Source organism: Peromyscus leucopus, chromosome 18 (genome assembly GCF_004664715.2).
Source record: "Peromyscus leucopus breed LL Stock chromosome 18, UCI_PerLeu_2.1, whole genome shotgun sequence".
Taxonomy (NCBI): Eukaryota; Metazoa; Chordata; class Mammalia; order Rodentia; family Cricetidae; genus Peromyscus; species Peromyscus leucopus.
Window position 1 is genome coordinate 17811335 of NC_051078.1, and position 9029 is coordinate 17820363.

The window sequence follows — 9029 nt, forward strand, 5'->3', positions numbered from 1 at the left end:
ACCTGCAGTATGGCGGGAATGAGGCCTCTGTAAGTGGCACATTAAGCTGCGTGGTGGATTTAGCCTTTGCTAGTTACAAAACAAAAAGGGTTTCTGGGCTACACGCAGCTTGGATAAAAGCACAGACCCACGATGGCTCCCAGAGTTGGTGGAAAACGTACCACCGCCATGTTGGGAAGCTGAAGGGGGCGGAGCCAGCAGCCACAGAGCTGTTTCAGGCTTAGAAGGCTACAGTTTAAAGCAATAAGTTTGCAATAAGACAGATTCAGATGGAACAAGACTTTAAATGCTTTACAATGTGTGTAAAAATGTACATAGGCTTGGAAGAGAGAGGAAAAGGAACATAGACAGTTATATAAAGAAATAGAAAGCTTAAAAAAATAAAGTCTTTAAAGAGAAAGTAAAAGTAATATAAAAAATAAGCCATGTAAAGATGGATATCACACAGAGAGTTTGGATTATATTGTCTTTGGGATTTTTAACTGCAGAAACACATTTGATCGTAAAAGATGTTGAGTTAAACCAATATGTATATATTAAAGATATCTTGACTTTAAAATTTGGATATAAGGATGTGTTACTTTGGAAAGGAGACTCTGTTTTTGTCTCTACAGAAAGCCAGAGGCTCTGGATTTGTTCCAGATTAAGATACATCAGGTTTGACCAGCCAAGACCCCCTGAAAGGTCTCCGATGACACCATGGCCCAGATGATCCAACATCCAGAATCGTTTCAAGGCAACTGGCTCAGACGATACAGTCTCACGGACTACTCCATGAACCTAAAATTTTCTTTGCGTCCCCATAAGATACAGCGCCCCCCTCCAGCAGGAAGTAGTAAGAGAAGCTACGCCCAAATTCCCAAATATACCAAGCTGGCTTTAAAGATGTGTAAAAGTTAAAACCTTCCTTTTTAAAAAAAAAAAAAAAGAAAAGGGGAAGTGCTGTGGGATGATCTGTATGTCCTGTGGGAGCCCTTCTTGGGTTCTTTGTGGCGTTACCCAGCAGGTCCGCATAGAGGATGATTAGGACCATGGGCCTGAGTGCAGGTGTTTGAGATGGTCTGCACTTGGCTGTGCTGGGGGATGGTCTGTATGTCAAGTTGTTCTGATTGGTTAATAAATAAAACCTGATCGGCTGTGGCTAGGCAGGAAGGATAGGCGGGACTAACAGAGAGGAGAAATAAAAGGACAGGAAGGCAGAAGGACTGGCTGCAGCCGCCGCCATGACCAGAGACACTGCAGCCGCTGCCATGACCAGCAGCATGTGAAGATGCCGGTAAGCCACGAGCCACGTGGCAAGATATAGTTTTATGGAAATGGATTAATTTAAACTATAAGAACAGTTAGCAAGAAGCCTGCCATGGCCATACAGTTTGTAAGCAATATAAGTCTCTGTGTTTACTTGGTTGGGTCTGAGCGGCTGTGGGACTGGCGGGTGACAAAGATTTGTCCTGACTGTGGGCAAGGCAGGAAAACTCTGGCGACACTCAGGCCTTAGGGATATTAAAGCACCACATTGGTATGCCAAAATGATGTTGGTTTTTTTGTTTTTGTTTTTTTTTTTTACTCTTTTGTGTGAACAAAAAAAAAAAAAAAAAACAAAACCCACCCAGCTCCAAAATAAAACACACACACAGAGACTTATTATTACTTATAACTGCCTAACCTTAGCTTGGTTTGTTGCTAGCTAGCTTTTCTTAATTTAAATAATCTTGTCTATCTTTTGCCTCTGGGCTTTTTCCATTCTCTTACTTCTGTAAATCTTACTCTTGCTCCATGGCTTGCTGTGTAGCTAGGTGGCTGGCCTCTGATGTCCTCCTCCTTCTTTTCTCTTGCTCTTTCTCCCAGATTTCTCCTTCTATATATTCTCTCTGTCTGCAAGCCCTGCCTATCCTTTCTCCTGCCTTGCTATTGGCCATTCAGCTCTTTATTAGATCATCAGGTGTTTTAGACAGGCACGCTAACACAGCTTCACAGAGTTAAACAAATGCATCATAAACAAAAAGTAACACACTTTAAAATAATATTCTACAACAGTACACTCATTTTGGAATGTGTGCAAGTATTCCACAGTGCCAGAACACTGAGCAATGCTGTTCCTTTTAGCTCATGTGCCTTTGGTTGTGGTGAGACCCCAAGTGCCTCGTGAGGCATTCCTAGTGAGATTCTCTGCAGAACCCCTTGCTCAGAAATGACAGTATCCAAAATTTAGGCTCCCAGAGTAATTGACCAGAATTACAAATTATCACACACAAACCTCAAAGTGTGTGTAGCTACAGAGTATCATCAAGCCTAATTTCCTTTCTTATTCTCATGAGGAAGCATTCAAATTAAGGCATAATAATGTAACAGAATTCTCCTATTCCTGCTTTCCCTATGGGAATCTTTACATTTCCCCTAGTTATAAAACCTGTTAATGTTTCAGAAACAGTTTCTTAACAAGAGAAAGATATTTGAATCAAAAATTTGTAATAAACATGTTGAATCCCTTGGGAAATTTTAGCTTTTTTTCTTTGCTGCTGAGGAAGATTTGATACAACTGTTCTCCTCCCTTAAAACCTTGTTTCCTTAGCTCCTCTGGTGCCGCTCTGCCAATTTATTCATCATCTCTAGTTGATCACCTTAAATATCAGGAGCTTGGAATGAAGCTAGATATCATATATGATCCTAACATCTGAACATTAAACAAATTCAAACTGTCTCAGATTGTAGTGGAGAGACGACTATTCTAGTCCTTAAGCCCTTAACATATTTACCCATGGATGTGGTTGTCAATTTCTGAAGGTCTACCTATTTGGGAAGATGTCATTGTTTATAATTTCTAGCACCAACCTTCACATGGTTCTGTAATTTGATATCATCAACTATACCCCATTCTTTAATGACTAAAGCTATGAGAATCTTGGGACATAGAGAGAGTGGCAACATTAAATACATTGAAAATTGTGAGATTCATCCTCACAAAATTCTTAGCCACCAATACCTGTATCTTCTTCATTTAAGGAAACATAAGTTTTGTGTGATATCATGGTTTATTATTAGGACCTTAGTGTTATAAAGTGGAACACAATAAATGAGATACTTCTCTATATTGTTTTAAAAAGAAAAAAGAAGAGGAAGAAAACAGAAGAAAGAAGGAAGGAAGGAAAGAAGGTGAAAGGAAAAGTGCAAAAGAAGGAGACAGTGAGGAAGGGAAAGAAAAATGGAAGTGGAAATTGACACCTCCCACATGTGCCGAGATCCAAATGCTTATGTCCACCACACACCATATGTTGAAATCATTGAACATAATTATGTCTGCAGATGGAGCCTTTGGGAGACGATGGGATGCTGAATATAAAACTTCCATGCAAGATGATTTTTTTTTTTTAATGAAGAGGTCTATCGAAGATGTCATGACACATGGGAAGGAGTAGTCTGTGATAAAGGTACCCTGGCTGTCAGCTTCAGCTTTAGCTTCCCAGCCCTGGAAACAGAAAGAAAGGCATTTTTGTGCTTCAATAAGTTACCCATCTGGTATGTTTCTAGAGAAGACTAAATGAATGTGCTAAGACAACACAGAGTTGTGTGTGAATTAAAAGAGTTAATTGTTGAAAATGAACGAAGGGGGAAAAAAAACACTGGCATGCACGGTGCTATGCTCCAAAATGAAAACAAAAATGAAATATCTCTTTAATAGATTATGATCACTACAGTTCATATAGTCATGGCTAAAAATATCTTAGCAAAAAAAATTTTGATTAAGACATTAAAGGTCCCTGGGGCAAAGTGATTGTGCCCTTGACTGCAATCATTTTTTTTACTAGATTTTTTTTCTGTCAGCAGAGGCAGCTAAAGTGGGCAATTATCCCTATTAACCTCCACCAATGTTTATCATGATTGTTGTGCTAAAACAGCACTGAATAATCTGTGTGGCTAAATAGAAATACATAAGACGACCAATTTGAAAGCAAACGTGTAGATAAGAGTGCTACTCTAATAGGTCTTTTCTTTCTTTTAAATTCTGGTAAAGCTTTTTTATTTAAAAAAAAATCCCCCCAATATTTTCACAATAATAGCCACATAAATCTGTACCCCCCCCTCGAATTACTGTCGATGTCAACATTTACAATGTTGCCCTATTCTTGCGTCCTCTTTACCATCTGACTTAGGTGCAGTACTTTCACATTAAAGTGATGGCTCATGGCTCTGCTCTGGAGCTCTAGGGTGTAGACACAAGTTCACTGTGCTTCCAGTCTGTAAATTCTACGGAGACTCATGACTATTGCTCAACACTGTGTATCATGGAGTACCACCGCCTAGTGGACAGCAGGTGCTCACTGTGAATTAAAGCACAACCCTCGTTCTCATCTGAAGCTCACAGTTCCTGGCAGACTTACTGTTTTCCTGAGAGAAAAATAACCACTTTTTCCCATCTTTCCACAGTGTTCAATTCCCAGTGTCTTCCTTCTCAGCACCAGCTATTTCTGTGGGGACCTGCTTTTCACCTGAACCATTCTCCTCACGCCAAACACTTTGTGTCTTCCAAATCCCATCCTCTTTTGTGTTGATATTTCTCAGACATCAAGGACAACGATAAAAAGGAAGAGAGAAACACATTAGGTTGAAATAAAAATTACAGATGCATGACTTAAAAAAAATTGTTCAACCGAGAAAGTTTATTTGAAAAAAAATTACCTGTTTTTTTCTTTTTTTTTTTTTCACCTTTATTTTGGATCTGTCCTGTTAGAAGTGCTCTTGAGAAGCAGCCGGTAAAGAAAGGCAGAATAAATAATTTACCACAGTACCGAGAAACTGATTTTCACTGTCATGGTAAGATCATCCTGAGATCTTTGCTCATTCATGTATTTTCATCTCTTTCTCATATAAAGATGCTGAGATGACAGTGATTGAGTATTGAAAAGCACAACTGCTTCATATGGACTATGATGGAGATTGTATGATTGGTATGATCTCTCAGCAGGAACACAGAAAGCTTGATTCAGAGGCAAAGGAGTATCACAAGTCTATGGATTGGGCTTTCAAAGCCATTTGTATGAAAACATTAGATGTTTGATTTCTGTCAGAGTTGACATTGATCTAAATATGGATTATTAATAATTTTCAATGACAGAGAAAGTTATACTCACATTTATAAACAGAGACAAGAGATGATATACAACCCCAAGAAAAGAGACTAATTTTAAATGGTGCATTACAACTACCTTTTCCAAACTTATTTAATTTCTCTAAGAGGTTATATGCTATTTTACAATTCTTGGCACTTATTTACTCTCTGGAAAGAGATAAATTGGTTTGCCAAAAATCCATTAGTTTTAGATATATGGGAAATACATAAAAGTAGTTAGTTGAAGATAGACTACATTTAGAGTGTGAAAACTTTGCTATAATTTCCCTTTGAGACATTTTGGACAAGGAAAAGGCAAGTTGACATGCTAAATATTAATTATACCTGTATTCAAGAAGAAATGTTAATTGTCATCAAAGGAAAATACATTGTTTCTTCCACTTGCTGAATAATTGTGTGATGTGAGTCATACATATATTGTTTGTCTGTCTTCAAACAGTTTGAAAAAAAATAATGTTAAATGAGAAATCAGCGTAACAGCAGGATTCAACAGGCTGATTAGACCACAGCGGTAGAGATCACCAGGGCTGGCTGTTTGTGTTCACAGGAAAGCAGATCCTGAATTTCCGAAGGGGGATGGTTGAAGTAAGACTGAAAAGGGAAACTGAGCCTCCATGGTAAACCAGACATTGATGCACAGAAGTTAAAGAAATCTGGATGTGCAATCCCATCTTAGTCCAAAGAGGTTTTGTTTTTGTTTGTTGGTTTTCTTTTCTCTTTCTCTGTTTCTTTTGTTCATTTGGTTGGTTTGGGTTTCATTTGTTTTTGAGACAGGGTTTCTCTGTGTAACAGCTCTAGCTGTCCTAGAACTAGTTTGTAGACCAAGCTCCCAGTACTGGGATTAAAGGCTTGTGCCACCATGCCAGGCTTGTTTGTTGGATTTCTTTTTTTTTAGTGTTGAATATCTGGCCCAGTGCTGTATCCATGCTAGGCAAGTGCTTGAGCACTAAACTACAGACCTATTCTATGATGATGTGGTTACATTAGCCCTTGGGTCGGAAGGATTCTGACCTTGGCTAGGCATGATTGTCTATATCTACTGCTGAGCTATAGAAGCCTGTAGCACCAAAGCCTCTGAGCTACTCCAGGTACTCTCTGAAGGATATCTTCATTGTAAACCCCCTCACTTAAAATGCAGTATTAGGAGTGACAGAAATCTCTTAGTATTATGGGAAAGAATGTTTTTTTTTTCTTGGATAATAAGACAATGTTACTGAGTTATAATGATCATTGTCTTACTTCCTTTCATGTGATCTGTCCACCTTTCCCAAAGACAGAATACACATGGGAAAAATAGATGTAAATATAGAAAGATGGATGGACAGATGGATGGATGGATGGACAGATGGACAGACTGATAGATGAATGGACAGATGAATAAACTAAGTAGACAGACAGACAGATAGATGATACATAGATAGATGATAGATAGATAGATAGATGATAGATAGATAGATAGATAGATAGATAGATAGATAGATGATAAAGATATGGATTGCAACTCTGATCCTTGTTTTTATGATTTAGAGTTTTAAGAAACAAGATTGTAATTGATGAATTTTTACTCAGCATATTGAATGCTTTTGTCTTTTGCAAAAATTTATAATGTTCCCATTGTACTAGAAGTGATCAAGTATACTTAATATTTATTGTGATTCAATTTGTTTGATTTTTAATAATGATAGCAATTTAAAGTTTATTTTTATTGTAATTTAGGTATACAATGAATATGTAAGTTTATGTATGCATATATGTCATATACCTATATAATGTAGCAATGAAAGGTTGCTAAGGGAAAACCAATGTGACCAAGGAATATTTTGATCATTGGAATATACCTATGTGTCAGATATTTACAAGTAAAGTATACCATTTCTACAAAAAGTAGTGCAACAATGTATCTGTGTCTCTCTAAAATTGTGACATTAATAAGCAACATGTAAAATAAGGTTGGTAAGTCAGTTCATATTTAGTCATATCGGGTGGTTAGTATATTAGTATATTCTAAGATATAGTATTATAGACTAAATAAAATAAAAGGATAGTTATAGCATATTTGTATTTAAGTGAAGTTTATATATTTTAAACATATATTTGAAGTTTTGTTGGGGATGACATGTATCATAAGATCAACTGATTAATAACAAATAGGTAGCAAGAATTTACTTCATGTGAGATACTACTCAAATTTTACAAAGCTGTTAAAACATAAAAATTAGCAATGCACAATGGATTGAATGGTTTATTTGTGCTATAATAAAATGTTGAAGGCACTGAGATAAAAAATCTGTGGGACTAGGGTAGGAGGGTTTCACAAATAATACCTGAAATTGGTCATAAGAAATCATCACAATATACTAGGTAAAATATATAGGAAAGGTTACGCCAACTTTAGTAGACATTTTATAAAGTTAATGTTATGACATCATATACTAAAGGTAATACTAGAAATTGCTCCAAACACGAAGTAAAGGAGAGGCCTACAATCTCACAGTGGAAGGCAGAGGAACTGAAGAACATTTATCTTCTCTTTATTATTCAAAAGAGGTATAGGACAGGCTGGTGTCTGTCAACTTAAGACAGCAAAGCTGGAAAAACAGGAGGAAAATCTAATGTGGAGACTTTATACACCAGTCTATAGCTACTGTTGATGGGAGAGCTGTGCAGATCTACTGTAAGCTCACACACCCTGTGTTACATGTCACTTAGGTCAGTTATCTCCACAAAAGTCAGGGTAGGATGATCATGCACAAAGAAGAAAAATCAGACTATTTTTTAAAGGACTAGAAAGATGAGTTGCATCAGCTAATGCATTCAAGACAACCTCAGAGAAAACTAAGGTGCATCAATGTTGCATTAAGTAATAGAAACAAAGCCACTCAGACCAAGAATAAGCTCAAATTTGAATTCCCTGCTACTCTCACCATGTGTTCCATCTGTTTCTAGGGAAAAAAAAAAAAGCTTTGTTCTGTTTTTGTTGAACAGCAAAGAAAACAGTGTGGGAAAGGAGTGAGGGACTCTTTATGGAAATCTTTATCAGAGTTTAACGAGGAAAGATCATTTTATTGCTTCCCATCTGATTCTGAAGCACTCGGTATTGCAATCAAAAATTACCAAACTTTATATGTCAGGTTCAATATTTATGGCAGATACTTCTTGTATAGAGGTTGCTTCCAACCTGCCAGCTTGTTCCACAAAATGATTACCAAAACATACACACACACACACGTACATTATGCTGGGCCAGGGCATTGGAAGAGTGCTTAACTGTGCTGGCTAGTTTTATGGCAACTTAACATGGCTAGAGTAGTCTTAGAGGAGGGAATCTCAATAGAGAAAATGCCTCGGTAAAATCCAGCTGTGGGACATTTTCTTAGTGATTTGGGAGAGGGGGGAAATCCATTATGGGTAGTGCCATACCTGAGCTAATGGTTCTGGGTTCTTTAAGAAAGCAGACTGATGCAGCTCTCTGGAGAGTGGCCCCTGCACTCTGCCTGGGCAACGTAATAGAGCTGGCCCTGATGGTATAGGTAGGAAGAGCCTATCCTGAGCTCCTGGAAGAACTGGTCCCATCCCTCACTCATTGCTGCAAGGGTTGAGTTAGCTATGGCAACGCTGAGAAGCTCCCCCTGGTGGTAAGGACAGGGAAGAACTGGGGTAGGTAGACCAACCCTGCAGCTGTCCAGGACCAGAACCAGGGTTATGACTTGGCCGGTTCCAACATCCACCCCATCTATGATATACTGGAGCATGTAAAGAGACCAGAGCCACAGACCCAAAGATGCAGGAGGATCTCCACAACACAGGGCAAAAACAGGGTATCCAAGCAGAGTCCCAGTGAAGGCCCAGCATCAATAGTGTAGTAGAAACCAGAGGCCTCGAACCAGACCAATGACTCTTA